General features: G+C 32.9%; 1 protein-coding gene and 1 pseudogene across 16 annotated transcripts in view; both read left to right on the top strand.

Annotated features, from left to right (window-relative positions):
* Window positions 1-25,012, top strand: part of LOC145263650 (5-hydroxytryptamine receptor-like) — a 1,538,699-nt gene that overhangs the window by 815,968 nt on the left and 697,719 nt on the right. The window lies entirely within an intron of this gene.
* LOC145263999 (U2 spliceosomal RNA) lies at window positions 19,691-19,811 on the top strand (annotated as a pseudogene).

Below are 25,012 nucleotides of genomic sequence, written 5' to 3'. Positions count from 1 at the left end.
CACACACACCCGCCCCCACATATATGTATATATATATATATATATATATATATATATATATATATATATATATATATATACATATATATATATATAAACATATATGTATATATATATATACATACATATATATAAACATATATGTATATATATATATATATATATATAAATGAAAAATATATATATAAATATATGTCTGCATATACAGGGGGGTTTAAAAGTGTTGGGCACATTCCAAGTCCACATATCTACTTAATTGTGAATGGTGGTAAGATAAAAGCGGTGCCATTTTAAAGCAAAATGCATTAAGTTTTTTGTAAGGCTATACCAAAATATACCAGATATACCAGATGTATTTTTTAGTTCTAGAGATATTCAATGTCAAAATGTGCCCAAGACTTTTGGAACACCCTGTATATTACTCTTGATCGAGAAAATATAAGATAGTGTAAAAATATATAGCAGTTAATACCCGATGCACTAAACTGCTAACTGTGTTAAGATGAAGGGCAAACAACTCCCTTGGCAACTGTTTTATGGCAAGATAGATCGTAATAAACAAATGACAAATTAAAATAAGGAACTAGATACAAATAACTAAAAAGTCTTAAAGATCGATCAATTGTCACAATGACTATCAGAGAAAGATCTTAAGATTTTGAAAAGCGTCATGTAGATTATCTAATCATAAACTGTGTTTTAAAACGTATCGCCATCCGGATATGATATGATATGATATGATGTTGCTGAATTATTATCGATGTTAGGCGGTGTATTTTGTTTATTCATTCAATTAATAGTAAGATGCAGCTAAGGTGTTGTCGTCCTCTTTTATAAAACCGATCACCATTAACATTTGTTGAAGGCGGCGTTTGTTCAATCTAGTTTATTTATATACTACATAATGAATAATTTTCAAAAACAAAACTATATTATCCGCTGCTATAATAATATATTTTTAGACTGTTTACTTTTACTTTTTGTTTAACATTATGACGTGATGTAGTTTTGGAGTTTAAATCTATCGAATTTTACGCATGAAAACTAAACAAAAAAACAAAAAAAAACAACATTTTTTTTAAATGAGAAAATATTGTAGTAATAATATTACAAATAGCCTTACAAATAGCAAAGACAGAAAGGGTTTGTTCTTTCCATCAATGGTGTTATGGAGAAAGACGTGAAGAGCGTGATAAGCTCACGTGACTGGATGAGATTTAAGTCGAATAATGAAGTTGCGTCTTGCGTTGGTGAAAATGTTACGACCATTTGCGACTTGATGGAGAAAACAATATTTAGAAGATGGTAGATTATCATGTCACCGTCTTAAATATATGTCTATTATTCTAGCGTATTTACCTCAAAAGGTACACCGGGTTTCATCGCATCATGTTCCTTCCGCTAAAATTGCGGTTTTACCAGCATCGTAATATGCTGGGGAAGGATTTTGCTTACGTACCAATCACATTATGTGCTTCATATAAGCGAGCGTATTTTATTTATTCATCCAATTAGTCGTAGAACGCGGCGTAGTTCACATCGGTCTATGCTGTAAGATGCTTGTCAATGTCCGTTGAAATCTTGTAGTCTTTTGTCCGTTTCGCCATCGAATGTGTATCTTTAAGACCCGTTAAGAGTACATGCACTGATTTGATCCCGCTTGATTTACTACATAATTATAAAGATTTTTCAACATTTCATTAATTACGCAACGGGAATATAACACTATTACGACCACTTCTTTTAATCGGTACACATAGCGACATAGCAAAAATTTAAAAGTATATAAGAAAATACGAACTGCTGCTACGTGCTATGAACACAACAGCATTCAATCTTACAATCAAGCAAGTCTATTGATACCGACTAATTTATAACGATTAAATATTTAAAAACTATGTAAATACAATAAATTTTTAGACTACGGATCAATATGTTACACACAAAACTGACGAAAACATTATTATATGTCTATTTTGTCACAAACAATATTCTACTCTATGAAACCGTCATAATTTGGACTTTCATAAATATGCTCTTGCTGTAAAAAAAACGAATAAATTATTGTATAACGCTTAAGTATAATAGAATTCTACATGTGTTCGAGAGCTGTTATGATGAGGATCGGATGAACCCCTTGTAAGAAAAGAATATAGCCGATCAACAACTATTGCGCACCATAATATAAACATCCCAGCCGAAATAAAATCGACCGCTCGGCAAATTGCTTTATCTTACAAAATCATAAATAAATAAGGGCTCAATCATGTTCAATAAGACTTGCTTGTATAATTTCTTGCTGTCAATATATATATATATATATATATATATATATATATATATATATATATATATATATATATATATATATATAGTAAGTTATAAAATATACATGACGATTAAGCTACACTGAATATTCCGCGTTTTATCAACTCTTGGACACTTAAGGCTTACCCCTGATAAGCCTGAAGAGTCCTAGAGTGGATAAAACCAGGAATATTCCGTATAGCCATATATATTTTATAAATTACTAATTAGCTCTACCTACGTATTGAGCATTTTTGAAGTAAATACTTAAAGTTTACGCATGAATCTATATTTCCGTATATCAATTTTATCTGAGTAAATAAATAGTTATATATATATGTATATGCATATATATACATATATATATATATATTATATAATTGATTGACTAGAGTAGGGCATTGTTTTCTTAGCCTTCTAGACAAACATTTTCCAAGAACACATAGACTACATAAACTTTTTAATAGAAACACGGTGAAAGTTAGTTACTCGACAGCTCCATCAATAAAGTCGATAATATCCAAAGAACCAAAAAAGATAGATAACGCAGGCTGCTCTTGCAGGACCAAAAATAGCTGTCCATTGGAGGGTAATTGTAAAGCTGAATCCCTTGTCTATGAGGCCACAGTAACGGAACAATCCACAAATATACCGGAAATATATATAGGTATGACAAAAGGCCAATTTAAACAAAGATATTATGCACATATGAGCTCCTTTAGAGCTAAAACAAGGATGAATACAGCATTAGCTACCCGCGTGTGGGAGCTTAAAGAAAAAAATACACCCTTTTCCATAAAATGGAGAAAAATAGAGCATAGACCAGCCTACGTCCCGGAATTAAGTCAATGCTCACTCTGTAACGCAGAGAAATACTACATCCTCCGGTCCATTCATGACCCAAAAATAAAATGTTTAAATGTGAGGAGTGAAGCTTTGAAAAGTTGCATACATAGAAGGAAGGGTCTCCTAATAAATTGGATCAATGAAAAGAACAACACTTAGATGTTGTTTTTATATATATATATATATATAAGGAAAAAAAATTGTAAATACATAAATAATTAGTCGGTAAACTTGGATTTTAATCGCAATTATATTATAGATTTTTAATTAATGTCATATATATATATATATATATATATTATATTTTATAAATGTAATTTATAATCTATTTCGAATTTAAAACTATAGAAAAATATAATAATGTTAATAAACTAGGGAAATCACTTAGGATAGATAAATACTCACTTCCCCAAACCTTGAAAGATTTGGGGTTTTAAAAAATAATTTTTAAACGTATTTCGAAATTTTTAAACGTGATTCGATATAATTAAAAATATATTTTTTAAAACTTTAAACGTATTTTGGGAAATTTTTAAATGTTCGATATAATTAAACGAATTTTTAAGTTTTTAGCCGATACCAATACAGATTTTAAAGTTTTTATACATAAGGAAAGAGATTTTAAAATTAAAGGGGGTTCAAATTAAAATCGATTCATATAAAAAAAACATTTTTTCGAAATTAGATTTTAAATTTAAATAATTCAAAGTTGAAAATTAGGTATTACATTACCCGATATATATATATATATATATATATATATATATATATATATATATATATATAGATAGATAGATATAGATAGATAAAAAAAAAAAAAAAAAAAAAAGGGGGGATTAAACAAAACGAGATTTGAACGTGGATTCGCGAGGTATATATACTTCACACTTCCGGTTATAAGATAGACGAATATTGGCTGAAGAGAGCTCGATAAGGATACCTTAAACGGGCCTTATTATCGGGCTTGAAACCGACGGTACCAATGACCTGTCTCAACTAACAACTTTCTGTACACAAAATATATATATATTATATATATATAAATTATAGAGCATAGTTTATATAAATGTATTAATACTTTCAAAGAACCGTGCCCATAGTAATGCAGATATATAATATGCCCAATAGGTATATGCAGTGATAAAACTGACTCACAATTTTTCATCTGTCCACTCAATATTAATATAACTCTAGGATGCATATACCGATTGAGAAATCGACTTTATGTTACACACACACACACACACACACACACACACACACACACACATATATATGTATTCAAGATCGTCTGATTGGAAACGACTGAGTTCTTTTCTTTTCTGATTTTCCATTCGCCGAGCGGTCTTTTGTATTTTGGCTAGTATGTTGTATATCATGGCGCCCAGTAGTTGTTGTTCCGCCATATTCTTCTCAAGCGTTTTCAATCGGTGCATCCAACCGTCGTCAGAAGAGATTATTGTTGTTTTCGCTTTTCATGATAAAAACCTACAACTGTCCGACATTAGAAATATCTTAACTAACAATACTAAAATTTGATACCTTAACGATTGCACACGCACACTTAAATTAATAGAAGCCTTAAAATTTAAAAATTACAGCGTCATATTTACCGGATCTCCTTTATTATCGGAACAAATGCACTAACTCTAAAAAAAATATCAGTAAATAAACTAAATAAATAAATTATAAAATGAAAAAAATCAATATAAAAAAAAAAAATTTTTCTCCTACCTATCCTGCACCCAACTTAATAATAAATACAAACTAGCACTTACTATGAATACAACAAGCCTTAATAAAGAAAATCAGAACAGCATCAATCGCTCCTGACGACGACCGAATGCAGCGATTGTAGGAGAAGAAAATGGTAAATCAACAACTATTGCGGACCATAATATAAACATACCAGCCGAAAAAAAAAGACCGCTCGGTAAATTGTAAAGTTATCAAAAAAAAAAAAAAAATCGGAAAAAAGAACTCAATTATGTTCAATAAGATATGCTTATATAATTTCTTGCTATCAATACATACATCTTCTTCCTCTCTAATATGAAGCTGAACGTCTGTGTGTGTGAAGGGGAGGTGTCTTGTCACAAATAGGCTCCTATATGATTGACTATTTTAAAAAACTGATTACATATAATGATAGAAGATGTATCGAGAATTAGGAATGGGTATGTCGGATCTGACAGAACGGTGGTTCATTAAAATTGTGGGGTCGGCGTTCGCGCCTGGCCACCAAAGTATGGAAATAAAAAATGAAAAAAAAAACGTTGACAAGGGTTTTTGATATAGATGTACATAAGACTATTTAGGTAAGTATGTTTCAACTGAAATAGGAATGATGTAATTAAATTGTGGGGTCTGCATTCGCGCCTGTACTGCATATCATTTTGCGTAAATATACTTTGATATATGTTTCAGTTTGAAGAAATATGGTATAATACCATTATTTGATGGTCGTTCGCGCGTGACCTCCATAGAATGTAAATATGTCACAAAGTTTATCAAGTTTTTTTTTGTTTTTTGTAAATGGGTGAGTGTCCACAATAACACCTAAACTTTAATCTTAATTCACGTTAGCTTTTAGCTATTTTTTGAGTTTCATCATATAGTGTCGAATAAATTCACCTCATGAATTCACATTCTTTTTAAAGTGAAAGCCCAAAAAGAAAAAGTCGGGACTTTAGACAATTATTGACACAAATTTTGCATAACTCTGCTTTTTTCCTTCTCCAGTTGCACGTGCCACTCTTTCGAAAATAGATAAATAGATAAATCATAAAATATAAGAACATTACTTGTTATCGTTTTAAAAGAAGGAAACATCCTGCTCACGTGATTACGTGTCTTTAAAAAAACATTTACATAACTTTTTTTATTTGTATTTATATATCTGTTTAAGCTTTTTTGTCAGTGTACTAGAAGAAATTCAGTTAATTACAACCTTTTTTGCGTGTTCTTTACAGTACAATAGTACAACCATGAATCCGACGGCGCAATACTACACCGTTCAATACTGTAAAACTGAAACTAAGTTGTTCTGCTTGAAAATTGCGCCATTTTCTTCTTATCCATATCTATATCGATTCTTTGCTTTAAAAACTAAAGTAATTACGTGTTTACTTTTCTAATATCCAATTTTACTGTTTCGTTATATATATATATATATATATATATATATATATATATATATACACTTGTGCCCGATATTATTCATACCCCTCGGATCTTTGAGATTTCTATAAGAATATTGCTCAAACCAGAAGGTAGACAATATTAAAGGGATTTCAAACAATAAATCAAGCATACGCATTTAATTTAAACTCAACAAATAAATAAATTATGCAAATTTTAAACATTATACAAAGAAAAACAATAATGGCACTAGTTCAAAATTATTCATACCTCTCTTACTAATAGTCAATAGCATGCCCTTTATTCTTAATAACTGCCTGTAACCGGTTTGGATATTTATCAACAAGGTTTTTACAAGCATCAACACTCATTTTTGACCATTCTTCAATCCAAATCCCTCAACTTTCTAGGTTTCCGCTTTTTAACCTCAGTTTTCAATATGTGCTAGAGGTTTTCGATAGGGTTCAGGTCGGGACTCTGGTTAGGCCATTCCAAAACATTAATTTGATTATCCTCAAACCATTTCTTGACTATTTTGGCAGTATGTTTTGGATCATTATCCTGTTGAAGGACTCAGTTTGGTCCTAAATGGAGCTTCTCCGCATCCTGTCTATGTTTTTCTGGAGTATCTCCAAATATTGCTCCTTCTTCATGTTTCCATCTATCTTGACCAAACTACCTGGACCACTATCCGAAAAGGAGCCCCCAAAACATTAGGCTACCACCACCATGTTTCACTGTGGGTATGGTGTTCTTTGGGTTGTAAGCTTCTCCTTTCTTCCTCCAAACGTAAGAAGCATCCATATGGCCAAACAATTCAATTTTTGATTCGTCAGTCCACAAAATACTTGGGAAAACGGACTCTGGAGAATTCACATGGGTCCTAGCAAACTTTAGACGTGCTTCAAGGTGTTTTCCGGTGTGCAATGGAGTCCTTCTTGGTCTTCTTCCTTTCAGACCATTTTCATGCAGAGTCCTTTGCAATGTTTGCCTTGATATTTTTATGCCAGAAGACACCAGATTATCTAAAATGTCCTTAGTAGTGGTGGTTGGATTTGCATTAACACTTCTTACAATATTCCTGGTGGCTCTAGCAGACAGTTTCCTTTTCCTTCCTCTACCAATCAAGTTGTTTGTTGTGTGGTGGCTCTGGAATTTTTTGATGATGCTCTGTACTGTTGCTGTAGGGACCTCAAATTTCTTGGAAATTGACTTGTAACCTAAACCATCCTTATGTGAATTCAAAATTTTAGTCCTAAGATCATTACTAAGCTCTTTTTTCTTCCCCATTCTAATAATTTTTATTCTTTTATTGGTTTTCAGTTGATATCATTTTAATTTCTGAAAAATGAAAAAAACTAAATGAAATTAATCAAAGGTTGTATAAAAGCATTCAAAATAAGAATAAAACAGGAAACAAACAGTCAGAAACTCGATTAATACTGAAAAAATAAGGGGGTATGATTATTTTTGAACATTGCAGATTTTATAAATAGCTGTATATTTCTTTTATTACAAGTATCCCGAGATTTTAAAATGACGAAAATGATCAGAAGAGGTTTATTAAGAATATGTATCAATATGGACGTAAACAATAAATTCTTACAAAGTTACACCTAATAAACTCAATTTTCAAGAGGGGGTATGAATAATATCGGGCACAAGTGTATATATATTATTTAAAAAAAATAATTATCCACTGACACGTGTTTAGCCGTCTACGGCTCTCAGAGTGGATGTATCTAGCGAGATTCGAAATCGGGACAACGCAGTAATGAGCCTAAACCCCTTACCGCTCACCCATCTGGCATAACTGTCTGGATATATCGCGATTTATTTAGATGTTGTTTGTTTTTGTTTTAGTGGTATGTTCTGAACAGATTCACTTATTTACGAAAGTGCATTTTTACCTAAATGGGAGTTGGGAATAATTTTCCTTTTAACCAATTTGGTACACCCATATGAGGAGCGGTATATATTATTATTATTATTATTATTATTATTATTATTATTATTATTATTATTATTATTTTAAATCGGCCTCGGCAGATGAGTCATAAAATCCCTATATTTCTTCATTCCAGGCATATTTTCTCTTTCTTTTAATAATAATATTTGGAACTCATTGTCTTTCCTTGTACGCATTTGTGAATTATGTAACGGAATTCTTCCTTTTAGATTACATCAAAACATTTTCCCGTAACGCGATTCCTTTTGATTATTACTTGTGGATGAGAAACTTTAACTTTTCTTGGATTTTACCGTTTTTGGAGTTTCTGCTCTTCACCGTACAATCCATTCACGAGAAATAATTTTCCCTTTTCCCCCCATTCTCTATGCTTCACTATTTTTTTACCAAGTAAGCTCTATGTCTTACTTGTAGTTTTATTAAATACTTTTGCAAGAAAAATCCGAGTCCGCATTTTGCTGATTCTTACCCTCTGGTCAGAAGGAAAGTATTTCTTTCGAAACTCCCCGGATTAAGGACTATCCATTTAATTTGTGTTTTCTTTTTTAAAATTAAATTTATTTCTAACTCTTCTTGCACTTTTTTGTACATGTTTTATTAATCTTTTGTTCTTATGATAAGCACTATTTCCAATTTAGTATTATTGGGCCGTTATATCCGGTTAGATTACTTTATAAATATTAAATATTTAATATTCATAATATACATTTAGTTTGCTATTTTGGATTATCTTGATAATCTCATATGTAATTCGTATATATACATATATATATATATATATGTATATATACACATATACATATGTTTTTAAACGTACAGAAGGTCAGAAAACATTGGTACCGTCGGTGTCAAGTCTAACATAAGGGAAACCAGTTAATCGCCAATCGTAAATAATGTAAGCCTTGGGAAACAACATGGCTGACGAGAGCCTAACATGATTTACGATTTACCTCTAACTGGTCGCACTTATGTTTGGTTTGAAATCGACGGTACCATTTTTTTTTTACCTTCTGTACGTTTGAGTAAATAAATATTAAGCTCTTATATCGAAAAAAGTTTTTTTTCTATGTAATGGAGCACATTGTTGGAATTCTTTCACAAAAAATGGTAATATCTATATACTAGCAAAAGTACCCGTTGTTGACTGGGTTCAAAAACAGCCCACAGAAAAATAAATCTGATTTATGAAAGTATGATAGGTTATGAAAAGGAAGGGTTGTAAAGACATAGACTTGAATTTGGAGGTGTAAAACCAAAGCAAAATATTACGAAAGTAAAAATAAAATAGATAAACCCCATAATCGATTTTACCATACCTGTTTACACTGAATCACTTATCACAATATTCTGTGGATCTATATGAAAAAAAAAACCTTGTTAAACTTTGTGACATATTTCCATTCCATGGAGGTCAGGCGCGAACGAACACCTCATATTTTATCATACCATATTTTTTAAAACTGAAACATAATTATTAAAGTATACTTACGCAGAAAGATATGAAATGTCTTCATTAAAGTTTGTGCCTATTTCCATTCTATGGAGGCCAGGCGCGAACTCAAACCCCACAATTTTATTATAACATCCCTATTTAAGTTAAAACATACTTATCAAAGTATTATTATGTACAGCTATATCAAAAACACTGGTAAACGTTTTTTTTTTTTATTTCCATACTTTGAGGAGCAGGTGCGTGCACAGACCCCACAATTTTAATAAATCATCATTATGACAGATCAAACATACCCGTTCCTGTGTGTCATTACATCTTCTATTAATATATGTGATCAGTTTTCTATAATAATCAACCATATAGGAGCCTAATCGTGACCAGACACACACACAGACATTCAGCTTTATATTATAGATATATACATATATCCAGTGAAGCACAAAAATGAGTATACGCTTATATTTCTTTATATAATTAAGTACTCACTTTTGTGATACACTACATATATATATATATATAATATATATATATATATATATATATATATATATATATATATATATATATATATATATTCATTGTTGAATCTGAAATTATAAATATCGAACTTAAGGCCAGAAAAGAATAAGCAAACTGAAAAGCCGAAGTTCCTTTGCTAATTGCGTAACCTTTCCTCTAATTGAAAGGTAGAATATTGGTGTTCCTTACATTATAGAATTCCTTCTACAAAACAAGGAAACATGACTACTGTTATTAGGCATCTTTTTAACAAGTCTCCAGATGTTTATGTGTTAAGCTGTCTCCCGGAAAAAAAATCACATTGTATAATTAGTCGTGCTACATAACATTTGTGCACTCAATTCTGGTCAAGAGTGTTCTCTAATTATATGGCGAGCTTGTTTACTGTTCCGATATCTTAGAGTTGATATATCAGGTGTGTTTACAGGAACCAATGTCATCCTAACTAAATACGATGATAATTGATGTTTCAATTTGGTTCGACTTTTTATCTGATATTTTTTGTCTGCTGACATTTAACCCGCGACTCCAAATATAAAACAGAGATCACAGTTTCATAATTATTTGTAATATCCGCCATTTTCAGTAAGACATGTTATAGGGGCAATCATATCAGATAACTCATCGAGTTAGAAACAAAATTAGTTATTTTAAATACATGAAACATATAAACATTTCATTAATAAGTTGCTTGTAAACACTGCTCGGGACACCCTCTACTTACTCGACACCGTTTAATACTGGTTTTGAAATTTCAATGATGATACTCGTTTCTCTTCGTTGCAACCTTATCCAAACAGATGTGATTGCGATAGTCTGTTTTGTTTTGTTTTCTCGTTATGCCAATGGGTAGCTCTTGTCTGAGTTCCAATCTTTGCCTCCCCCTTGCCAAACTTTCACCAGAAATGTTTGTCTAGCTAAAACCACTATCAACACTATCTCCAGATCCCTGTTTCTGTCTGATCTTCAACGAGGAATCATTTAACAAAGCTTTTTTCCTGGATTGTCCGCCTGTGGAACTCTCTATCAGCTAACTAAAATATGATCGTATTCAAGTTCTATGTAAACAAGTTCTTGTTGAACCTTCTTAAATAATCCAATCATACAAAATTTTCACCAACAATGATTACTACTGTATTGTCCAAAAAACAAGTGTACACTCATTACCTCATTATACTCGAGTAGCTTTCGGGCCTTGATAAGTGGTGACTCCTTGTAATTTTGGTTAAAAAATATTCATCTTTCATAAGAGACCATAAAAAATGGAAGGAAAGATTAAATCAATTCGCCTGTGTTATATACGCATTCGTCTCTTTGTTTTTACTTTCATTATTTTTATTGATTGTTAAAATAAGTGGTAACATTGGCTGCAAACGAGAGGAAGCATTACACCACATTTTTTATGTGGCGTCAGACCGAGGGAGAGAGAGGGGGGCATTAGGCTAGGTAATTTATTCTTGTTGTGGTGGCAACCACTTATTTGCATATGCGAATAACATAACACTATAAATGGCAAGCCTAGGTTGTCTTACTCAAATGCCACCAGAAGTGACGCCGAAGAGCGTACATGTCCTCCCACCAAGACTCTCTGACTCGACACCGTCATTTGTACATATTGTAAATATACCTTTTCTTTAATACACTTATTATTGCGTTATCTTGTTGTTTGCGTCGTCATTGTATTCCTTACTAATTATTGTTCAACCTTGCAACCACAACAGTTGGCGACGAGATATGAAGCGTCAAATATAACAGTTTGACGAATAACTAAAAAAAAAAAGTACAACGCGAAGGTTGACCATTTTGTTAAGGAATGCAAAGTGTTGACGAGCAAATAGATTTTACACTAAAGAGAAGTTTCAACTCAAGTAAAAAAAAACTCTAACGTGGCAAAAGCGACAATTTACGCCGTTTTCTGGGAATCCGACTTGCAAACGAATGTAAAAGTGAATTTTTGTTTGTCGCTACACGACAAATCTTACTAAAGGACCAGCTTGCAAACGAAAAGCGAACTTTGTTCTGTTGCAAAAACGACAGGTCAGACCCGTATTACGAAAAGCAAGGAAGTAACATACGAAACAAGTTCACCAGTGGCTTCTAATTACTGTTCTCCGTAAACATGACAACTACTAAAAGGAAATACCACAGCTAAAACTAAAATTCAAGGAAAGGATTTTTTTTTTTTCTGGAAGTTGTCACTGAATAACGGATAATACAGTAAAACGTCATGGAAAAAAAAGGTAATCTCAATTTAAGAGGTATTTTAATTACTAAAATACTAGAGAAAAAAAAACTCAAAGAACTAAATGTACTGCATACATTTATTCAATTGTGACTCGATTAAAAAAAAACTTTTATTTTGTGGAAAGAGTTACTTATTAGTAAGTGCCTAAAAACGGAAAGTCAATTCTATTTCGTGATTCCAGATAAACCTGTTTTATTTTTTTTTTTTGCAGCGTGACTCGCAAAAAGAATATATTATTGCAAGCAGCGATATTATTATTAAAAACAGGAGCTTACAGCAATTTGCTTTTTTGTTGTAACCCTAACCGGTGTATATGGTACATGGTACAATATTTTTTTTAACTACACATTAAAAAAAAAAAAAACATGGAAGACTTATAAAAAATGTTCATGCAATTTTTACAAGCACAGGCTGAGTGGGATGAACGCAGACAAGCTACACAAAACGAGCTTTTGCAAACACAAATACAGGCACAGGCTGACCGCGAGGAAAAGAGAGAGGACAGATTATTGAAATGGCAGCAGGAACAAGAAGAAAAGCAGAAAATGGCGCAATTAAAGCAGAAAAAACGGCAATTGGAACAGGAAGAAAGGCATAAGAAACTACAATTGGAATATGAAGAAAGACAAGAGGAACGTTTTGCTAAAACACTGGAACTACTAAAGAGTAATCGAGAAAATGTCGATAGTGTTAATTTCTCCCATACAACTATTTTTAATAGCATGGGCACATTTCATTATGTGCCTGAGGAAGAGAAGAATTTTGAAGCATACTATACAAGATACGAGGATGTTTTTCAACTGGACTGTAAAAATTGGCCAAATAGTCAGAAAGTGAGCCTCTTACTCAGAAAATTGGGTACATCAGAACACAGCAAATTCGTAGATTATCTATTACCTAAAAAAACTGCGGAATTAGAGTTCATGGAAGCTGTAAAATTACTAAAAGAATTATTTAATCCAAATATATCTCTTTTTCATAAAAGATGGCTGTGCATGAATCTAAGAAAGATGGACAACCAAGATTATTTGACATACGCATCAGTTGTCAATAAAAACTGCGATAATTTTAAGCTTGCAGAATAACGGTAGAAGATTTTAAATGTCTAATCTTCGCTCAAGGGTTAGTTTCCACGAAAAATGCAGAAATACGCAGACGAGTGTTGTCTAAGCTGGAATCTGAGAAAGATTTAACCCTCCAGAAATTAGCAGAGGACTGTGAAAAGGCCATTACACTAAAAAAGGATTAAAAAAATATAGAAGAATCCGGAGTGGCATATGTAAGAAAATTTAGAAAACCATACGCACCAACCAAGAACTTTACAAAGAAAAGCAATGGAACGGGATATTCCAAAGATAATAACCATAAATATAGTACAGAATATAACAAGCCTCTTCCTAGATATAACTGTAAGAGATGTGCAGAAAAGCATTGGGCATCAGATTGTCCTTATAAGAAGAAAAAATGCTACATTTGTAAGAAGGTGGGACACAAAAGCGATTGCTGCAGATATAAAGATTACACCAGAAAGAGAGTACAGCAAACAAAATCAAATACAAAATTAGACAAAGATCGGCGAAAATACGTAAAAGTGGAAATATTTAAAACATCAATAAAGTTACAACTCGACTCCGGCTCCGATGTTTCTATAATAAACCTGAATACGTGGAAAAAGTTGGGAAAACCGGCCATGATGAAAACTAGTAAAGCAGCCCGGACGGTAACTGGTGGTGGTATAAAATTTGAAGGAGAAGTTGTCCTCCCGATAAAATTGAAAGGGATTTCGAAGAAATTAAAAATATTCGTACTAAAAAATAGTGAAAATCTGTTTGGAATAGATTTAATTGAGAAATTCGGACTATGGGATAAGCCAATCAATACATGCTGTAAAAAATTAGAATGTTCTTCTCCAACAACAGTAAATATAAAAGACGATTTAAAAGAATTATTTCTTGAGGCATTCACGACTAACTTAGATCGCTGCAATAAATTCAAGGCCTCGTTTGAACTTAAAGAAAACGCCAGCCCAATTTTCAGAAAAAAGCGAAATGTTCCGTTCGCTGGGTTGAAAAAGATTGATAAAGAATTAAATAGATTGGAACAGACGGGAATTCTATCAAAAATAGAACACAGCGAGTGGGGATCCCCCACCGTATACGTAAAGAAAAAGAATGACGAAGTTAGAGTGTGCGCAGATTTTCGACCGGAGTCAACTCCCTATTAAAAGATCACCATTACCCCCTACCAAGCTCAGAGGAAATATTCACGAAGTTGAATGGCGGTAATATCTTCTCCAAGATAGACTTAAGCGACGCGTATTTGCAAATACCGGTCGAGGAGAATTGTTCAAAAATAATATGCATCAATACGCATAAGGGATTATACAAATACAACCGATTGCCTTTTGGGATCAAAGTAGCGCCTGCCATTTTTCAGCAAGCGATGGACACCATGCTAAGTGGTATTGAGTGCGCATGTGCATACCTGGACAACATTGCTGTCAGGAGCAAATCCCTAGAAGAACATAAGGAACATTTTAACAAGTATTTACTCGAATACAAGAATTCGGCTTTAAAGTAAAAGAAAGTAAATGTGACTTTTGTATGAGCGAGATTAAGAATCTTGGACACATAATAAACAAACATGGACGACGTCCAGACCCGGACAGATCTGCGGCAATAAAAAATATGCCAGCACCCGATAATGTAACAACCTTGCAGAGTTTCTTGGGACTCGCAAATTATTACCAATCTTTTATTGAAGGAATGCATAACTTGCGAGCCCCCTTAAATAATCTGGTTAAAAAGGATACACCGTGGAACTGGACGCAAGAATGTCAAACCGCTTTTGACAAAATAACGAGCGCACTAACATCCAAATTATTCTTAACGCACTTTGACACAAACTTAAAAATAGTCGTCGCTGGTGACGCTAGCTCCTACGGCTTAGCAGCATGCATTCAACATATTATGCCGGATGGGTCACGAAAACCAATAGCGCACGATTCAAGAACGCTGATACCAGCCGAAAGGGCATATTCACAAATCGAAAAAGAAGCGTTGAGCATAATCTTTGCCGTGACTATATTTCACCGATATTTATATGGTAGACAATTCATACTTGAAACCGACCATACACCGTTAGTCACGATCTATGGATCAAAAAAAGGATTGCCGGTATACACCGCAAATAGATTGCTGCACTGGGGTACAATACTACTTAATTACGATTTCCAGCTACAACATCTAGCATCAAAAAAGATTTACCATGCGGATGGACTATCAAGACTGATACCACAGAAACACTACACACACGAGAAGAAAGAAATATAACTCGGGAGATCGAGTATATTTTAAGTGCTACAGAAATAACACATCTTACTGGGAATGTGGAGTAGTGGATAACCGCATTGGTGATTGTACATACATGATTAAAGGTCCACAGAATATACATAAAAGGCACCTAAATCAGATAAAAAAACGTCATATCCAAGATGATGATGATACGACAACAGTCGAAGAGGAGGACACCATAGATATCATATACGAATCTTTTAATTTGGAACCGCCTCAAAATACACCTGAACCCCGAAGATCAGGTAGGAAAAGAAAAAGATATTGAAATCTGTGTGACTTCAAATCTTGGGAGGGGGGTGTTGTGGTGGCAATCACTTATTTGCATATGCGAATAACATAACACTATAAATGGCAAGCCTAGGTTGGCCTTGGTGTGTCTTACTCAAATGCCACCAGAAGTGACGCCGAAGAGCGTACATGTCCTCCCACCAAGACTCTCTGACTCGACACCGTCATTTGTACATATTGTAAATATACCTTTTCTTTAATACACTTATTATTGCGTTATCTTGTTGTTTGCGTCGTCATTGTATTCCTTACTAATTATTGTTCAACCTTGCAACCACGACAGTCCTCTTCGTTAACTCTTATTATATCTCAAATATCTATTTTGTAGATAATAAAACTTTAATCAATACCCCTGCACATAAATCAACAAATATTTTAATAAATGTTAAAAAAAACTGCCGTTTTTATCAAATAAATTTAATTGATAACTGCAAAAATAAATTTAAAAAATGCAAAAAATAACGATTTGGACCGCTCGTGTTTCTGATATGCATATATTATAAAGTAAAATGAATTCATTTAAATAGCAGATACTGTGCTTTGATATAGAAGTGATGAACGAAGAAAATACACATTTAGATTTATTCAGTGAATAAGTTGCTTTCTGAGCGTATATTTCTGTGATAGTGATTTGTGAAAAAAAAAAAGTGAAAAATATTTGTACAACATGGAAATTTTGCCTCGTCAGCTTTCCAGTCCACATGAACTTTTATGTAAAAATAAAAAAAATAGATTAATTGTGTTGTGTGTGTGACTTCCTCTGGATCAATTCAATGTTATCTAATCCCGCTCGGCTCTTGATTCCAGCTATACAACGGGCGGCTCTTGTCAGATTGGCGGGTTTACCGATCTTGGGTCTGGAGGGTGAGGGTATCGATTGTGCGTCGACGCACCATTCGCAGATGTTCCAGAGAAATAATGGTCTCCTTGAGCGTTCAATGTATCTAAAAAAAATACACAAGCCCAGTTGACCTTGGACTTATTGGAATATCGGATTTTTTTTTTGGGGGGGGGGCAGGTTGTTGCTTGTTCATTACAGCATATTATTCTCTTTTTGGTTGTCCAATTCCAACTGTTACAATTTTTTATAGGATTGATTATGCACGTATCTTTTTTACTAATAATTTGAGTTAAATTAAATCTATTGCTGTGTATTACGCGATATTTACACTATTTGGTTGTCTTTTATATAAAATAATGTTATCCGTGTCTGTCAATCTAAAAATAAAAAAAAAACAGACAGAAACCACACTAAAATATACGGCGTACATGTATTCATATGTATGTGCATACATAGATTATAGGAAAAAATTTAAATAAGCGTGGACGTTAGTTATTGCATACATATATATGGTGCATCTTCTCCAAGTGAATGGTACACATTCTCCAAGTGATGTTACCTCAAGTAATAACACAAAGCTGGATACTCTACCAGACTAGATAAATTCAAGTCCTAGAATCCAGTTAGAGCAAGAGACCAAAACGAAAGATGTACCACAACATATGAAAATCGTTAATTGGGGAGAGGGCAATTATGTTCTAAATTTATTTACTAACTGAGTGCTTGAGAGATAAAGTTCTTTAACGGAACATTCGAATATCTATGTATCTCATATTGATGTCAAGTGTAAGCCCCAGGTAGTGGGCCCCTTGGTTTCTTAGAACAAAACAGTGAAATATATATATATATATATATATATATATATATATATATAAACGCACACACACACGAAACACACACACACACACACACACACACATATATATATATATATATATATATATATATATATATATATATATATATATTTATATATATATATATATATATCCATCATGGGTCCAACTCTCTTTCTGATCTTCATTATTGATTTCCCAAATCGCATCCTAAAATCATACGTAGACTTTTTTTTCCGGACGACACTGCCATGTATGGCAACGCTTCAAAGGTCGTAAATGGCCAAGTTCTCTCTGGTTCTCTTTCCTCTGATCTAGAGCACGTGGAACAATTGGGAAACATGTGGCTGCGTAATTTGAATTCATCTAAAACCAAGCTTCTATTATTACAGCATCAACGCTCCCATCCCCGTCTGGAATCAAATGAAATGAATAGCTCTCGTCTTGGGGAGACTTAATGTTTTGACAAGTTGCTGAGTCTGACCTTTAGTCCTGAGCTGAAATGGAACACGTAAATCAAATCCATTGCCAAGGTCGCTGAAAAATGGTGAGATCATTATACCACTCTAGTAGATATCATGCTGTTGATGCAATTCCCTACCTGAATAAGAGGATAAAGTAGTGCTTCCAGATATGGAGAGGAGCTGCTAGAAACTCTTATCAATCATTGACATAGTTCAAAATAGACTTTGTAACCTAGTGGCCTCCAGGCCTAAAAGTTGTTGTGCATTGGTAAAAAAAAAAGTATTTATGTCGAGTCATTCAATTTTGGGCATGTCTTTGATAAATCTCTTTTCATCGGGCAACGCCGGAATTCGAAGCAGCTAGTAAATACTGCGTTGTTTGTTTTTGTTTGGGTGTGTTATATACGAATAAATTCTCAATTGTAGAATTGCTTGCTTTTCCTGAAATGGTTCCATCATTAGAGATGAGAACAAATGGCGATTGATTTCTGCGAATGCCACACCGACTCAAGATCTGTCTCCTTGCCCACTAGACCATGTGCGGTATTTGTATAATCGTTTCATCCAGCTACCTTCCCGCTTCCGAGTATTTAGTCGATTCGAAAAAAAAAATCCTCTTTAACTTATGAAAAATAGTCGCCACAAAACGCCGAACCAGTTTACACAATGTTATGTTTATACTGTTTTTATTCTATTTTTAGTCGCGTGCAAGCGACTCTGTAAGTCACACCATCGGTCTGTCTGTCAGTCTGTCCGTAACACTTTTGTGATTGACCTCTTTGGTTAAGATGAAAGGTGTGTTGTTAATAGATGCTGTTCTTAGCTTTTTAAGTTTTTCTTGGCCTTTTGGCCAAGATCAAAGTGTAGTATTTTCACTTTAGTAACAAAGACTATGCAACACTCCCCCTCCCAGATCTGTTAGGGCCTCGTGCCTAAATTTGTTTTTTAAATTGGAATTTTACTTTTAATTTATTTTAATTTTACATTGAATTATTTGGATTGCAATTTTCATTTTCACGAAATAAATTATATAGGAAGATGAAGTGTAGTATCTGTTCCGCCAGATACTGCAAGCAAAGACCATATGCGGAGGCAACCCCCCATATAATATCTTGGTCAATGTAGGGGAAACCCTTCATACCAATTCTCACTATCTAGGTTCCCCTACTCCCCGAGGAGTTGGCCTCCATTTCCCCTTCACTCCTCACATTAAAAATCGGTCGTGTGCCTAATTTGCTCGGTGGGGGAGCAAATAAATACCAACCCCCCATATAAGACCTTGGTTAATATAGGGGAAACCCTACATACAAATTGTCACTATCCAGGTTCCCCTACTCCCCGGGGAGTTGGTCCCCATTTATCATTCACTCTTCACATTAAAAATCGGCCTTGTGTCTAATTTGCTCGGTGGAGGAGCAAATAAATACCCTTTTCTTGGCCATTTGGCCAAGATCAAAGTGTAGTATCTGTTCTTACTACATGCTCTACTTATCGGTTATTTTTGTTTATCTTTAAGAATTTCATGACAATCCTACATTCACCCATTCATTCATTACACGAGAGCGCGCCCTTATTGTTTGTTATCAATCTTCCATATTTTACAGAAAAATAAAACACACGTATGCACCATTTCTCACACTTTCTCTGTTAAAGTTTGCCTCCCCCTCTTTCTCTTGAACTCTCTCCTTTTCTCTCTCTCTCTTTTTCTTTATATTTATCATTCTTTCTATGTATTTATGTATGCGTGTTTATATATATAACTACTTCATTTACTCACATAAAATTAATATACGAAAGTATAAATTGATGCGTAAACTTTAAGTATTTACTTCAAAATTGCTCAATACGTAGGTAGACCTAGTTATTAAGTTATAAAATGTATATGGCGATTAATCTACACTGAATATTCCGCGTTTCATCGTGGCCTTCGTTATAAAGATGGCCGGCCAGCTGAAAAAATGACGTCATCGCCGAGGTCCCAACAAGCAAGATATGTGGAACTCTTAGACTGTCAATAATGAACAGTAATTTTTACAGATAGCGTTACAAAACTTCAAAATTGGATTGAAATTAAAAAAGAACACGATGATTTATACTGAAACTCATCTAATATTAATAATAAAAAATAATAAATAATAATAAAACACAAGTTGTTTGTTTAAGTATTATAAACAAATTGAATATTTCGTTGTATTATAGATTTTATAGATAAGAATGCGTTCTTTAATTACTTATAAATTACATTTTAAAAAAAGTGAAGGAACACGATTTGATTTGTAGTAAACTTGAAGTTTATTTAATATAATTAAATGAAAATTATGCATGTAAGATTATGAATATTTGAAGCAGAACACAAGCAAACCATTTGAAATATTAAAATTAAAATATTTTTTAATCAAATGAACAGTATTTTTTAAATTAAAATGATTTTTTTAAATCAAAGTGATTTTTTTTTAAATCAAAATGAATATTTTTAATCAAAATGAACAATATTTTTTTAAAATCAAAATGAATATTTTTTAATCAAAATGAACGACAATATTTTTAAATGCAAATGAACCACAGTAACCTTATAATCAGTGTATTCTTATATAAACTAATGTCAATTTATTTATTAAATTGTAACTTCTAAACCCTTTATATATATATATGTATATATATATATATATATATATACATACATACATATATATAAAGTTTGTTATTATATCTTTTCATAAAGCCGTACAAATTCCATGCTATTTACTTAGAAAATTCCTTAATATATGTGTTCACTTTTGCTGAATCATTTTATGTGTTAATTTGACTGCATTTAGAATACTCTCTAAGAATTCCCTCTATGTAGGGTCTTCGTTTGTTGATCGGTTCTCCAAGTTTATTTTAAGCGCTTGTCTACTATGTATACAGGCCTTAAGGCATTTACTGCGGACATTTAAACAGATATTTGGGACCCATTTATAGTCTTTGTAATGTGGTGTTTCTCCGCATCACAAAGCAGGCATCGTTTTGAGGCTAGTCGTCTCTCTATATTTTCCTATGTAATCACGGTCTCTTCTCTATATTCTGCTATCTAACGCTGAATGGTGTTCCGTTGTCTTTTAATTGCCATACTTAGGCTGTTTTATGCTCGTTTTTGCCCAAAAAGAACAGTTATGCGGGTTAAATCTCTGCTTAAAGCCCGTTGTTACATACCGATGTATACTTCTCCTGAATCGCTAGCCTGATGCGTCAGTGCCGTTTCATATAGGAGGGATTTCACCCTTCACCTTCCCCCTAATTGGCAACGATTCTTGGATCGGTAAGAACAGCGCGCGTTTTATTTTTCATTCCGTTCCCTTGAAATTATGTTTTTTTATTGATGGGATTGAAGAGTAGCTGACCTTAACAGTGTTCCTATTGAATAATGTGTGCAGCTTATGTTTTGGAGGAAAATTTCTGTCCAGCAGTTACAGGAGTAAATGTGCTACTCGGGTTTTTGTGTTGAGGGAAAAAAGAGGTGCACACCAAATTATGTTCCGCCTCTTTTTGCGCTTGTTTTTTGTTGTTTTTCTTTTATTAATAGATGTTAGGTTTACTGGTAGTTTATGTTTTCTGTAAATCCACGTTTTTGGAGCGCCTCATTGTAATATGGGACTGCTTGATTGAAGATGGTGATTCTTTTGGAAATTGGTACGGGGGGGTGACATGATCCTTGGTTTATGTAACTTAGTGTCTCATTGGGCTTGTAGAAAAGTGTCTATGTGTCCCATCTTTAAGATTTAAAATTGCATCCAGGAATTCTACTTCATATATATTGGTTCTAATTATTATTTTAAACCTAACTCGTGAAAAGTTATTTTTCATTAATTGACCCTCCCCTTATGTTAGGATTGAAACCGACGGTACCAATGTTTTTTTTTACCTTCCGTACAGTTTTAAATAAATTAATCTCTTATATTGATTTTTTTCCTTTGTAATCGAGCAATTTGATGGAATTGTTTCCCCAAAACAGTAAACAAATATATATATATATATATATATATATATATATATATATATATATATATATATATTTATTTATATATATACAGAGAGAGAGAGAGAGAGAGAGAGAGAGAGAGAGTAATTAATGAAATATATATGGCGATTAAGCTACACTGAATATTCGGCGTTTCATCCACTCTAGGATTCATCAGGCAGGCGCATAAACCATATATATTTTCTAAATTACTAACTAGCTCTACCTACGTAGTGAGCACTTTTGAAGTAAATAAAAGTGTACGTATAAATCTATACTTTCGTATATTAATTTTATGTGAGTAAATAAAGTAGTTATATATACATATATATATATATATATATATATATATATATATATCTCAGAAGGCTCCTTCAGTCTTGTACAGACTATGGATACCCACGGAGGGTTGCTTGTTTTTGTGGCTAGATGTGCGCAATCTCCAACCACACCTCTCCTAAGACGAAATTGTTAAATACCAGTGGTAAGTGATATATATATATATATATATATATATATATATATATATATATATATATATATATATATATGATTGTTGAGCTGGATTAAATCCGACGATATAAAATAAAATGGAGGTGGAAGGACCTGGATACTCAACGTTTCGCCCGATTTATGCGGGATTCTTCAAGAGGGATGGTCAATGACCATCCCTCTTGAAGAAGCCCGCATAAATCGGGCGAAACGTTGAGTATCCAGGTCCTTCCACCTCCATTTTATTATATATATATATATATATATATTCTATATTTTATAGAGGGAATTAGACCTGGAGTCTAAAGAGCAAAGTTTATTTCAATGTATTTATACTTTAAACGAACAATGCTTATAGCAATGTAGATATATAATAACCTCGATTGGTATATTTATCCTGAAGCTAAATTAATGTTGACTATAAATATTGATAATTGTAAATTATGAATAAGTTTCATAAGGAAAACTAAACAAAATCAAATCGAGCGTATGTACACTCGATTTGATTTTCTCGATTTTTGTACTCAATATATATATATATATATATATATATGTGTGTGTGTGTGTGTGTGTGTGTGTGTGTGTGTGTACACTTTCCAAAACAATGATTTACAGCGGGGTTATATATCTGAGAGCAGACGCATTTTAACAGTCGCACCATATTCAGCAGTAAACGGCGACGCGTGCAACCTATACTTGGATACATTTCAAAATACTGCGTCTGGAAAGTCATTCGAGTACACTAGATGTATATATACTTTAACGCCGACATGCATGGAATCGACATCAAAGCACAAAACGTAAAAAGTTACAGACACACAAAATAAACATGAAAACATCATGAAAAGAATATGATGACAACGTATTTCTTTCAAAATGGTGAATCCAGGAAAAAATAAAAATGTTCGGATGTTAAACCAGTAAAAGTTCTCGGAAGATAAATGTACTTGATAGACTGGAAAACTGAAAATAAAATATTTTACATCGTCAGAAACATAATATCTTCTTTTATTTTATCTTTTTTCAATATTTTTCGCCAGGGCAAGTTCTTAGAAATCAACGAGCAAAATTCCATAGGGTTTACACGGAATCTCCATATTAGATAGATTGATATCTGAAAGTTCCATTAATGTTGCCCTTTTCCTCGTAAAATCTCTTTCAAAGTAAATTTACTTTCTTCTCCGTAATCCACAACTTGTCTATACTATCGTGTATATTTCAAATTCAATTTCAATCTTTCTGATCTCTCCAAGAATAAATAATAATAATTTAATATTAATAATAATACGTTTCACACACACACACACACACACACACCCACACGCACGCACACACACACACACACACACACACATACAAACACATATATATAGAAACAGGGATAGATAGATAGATATAAACATGCATATATCTATATGCATATATATATATATATATCTATATATATATATATATATATATATATATATATATAATATAAAGCTGAATGTGTGTGTGCGTGTCTGGTCACGAATAGGCTCCTATATGGCTGACTATTTAAAAAAAAAAACTGATTATATATAATGAGAGAAGATGTATCGAGGCACAGGAATGAGTATGTTTGATCTGACAGAACGGTGGTCTATTAAAATTGCGGGGTCTGCGTTCGCACCTGGTCCACAAAGTATGGAAATAAAAAAAATAAAAAAAATAAAAAAAAACGTTTACAAGTGTTTTCGGTATAGATGTGAATAAGAATACTTTGATAAGTATGTTTTAACTAAAATAGGGATGGTATAATAAAATTGTGGGGTCTAGCTTCGCGCCTGGCCTCCATAGAATGGAAATAAGCATACCCTTTTAATAAAGACTTTCCATATCTATCTTTGTAAGTATACTTTGATAATTATGTTTCAGTTTTAAGAAATACAGTATAATAAAATTATGGGGTGGTCGTTCGCGCCTGACCTCTATAGAATAGAAATGTGTAACACAGTGTAACAAGGTTTTTTTTAATATAGATTTCACAGAATATTGTGAGAAGCGTTTCAGTGTAAACAGGTATGGTATAATAATTTAAGGAGGTTATCTATTTTATTTTTACTTTCATCATATTTTGTCTTTGGTTTTGATACCCTCAAATTCAACCCAAATTTACAACCTTTCCTTTTCATAACCAATCATACTTTCATAAATCAGAGTCCATTTTCTGGAGGCTGTTTTTGAACCCAGTAAACGACGGGTACTTTTGCTAGTAAATATATATATATATATATATA

Source organism: Euprymna scolopes, chromosome 39 (assembly GCF_053919585.1).
Source record: "Euprymna scolopes isolate OS-2025 chromosome 39, ASM5391958v1, whole genome shotgun sequence".
In the NCBI taxonomy this organism is placed as follows: domain Eukaryota; kingdom Metazoa; phylum Mollusca; class Cephalopoda; order Sepiida; family Sepiolidae; genus Euprymna; species Euprymna scolopes.
Note: the sequence above shows the minus strand (reverse complement) of the source record. Positions and strands in the feature narration are given on the sequence as shown.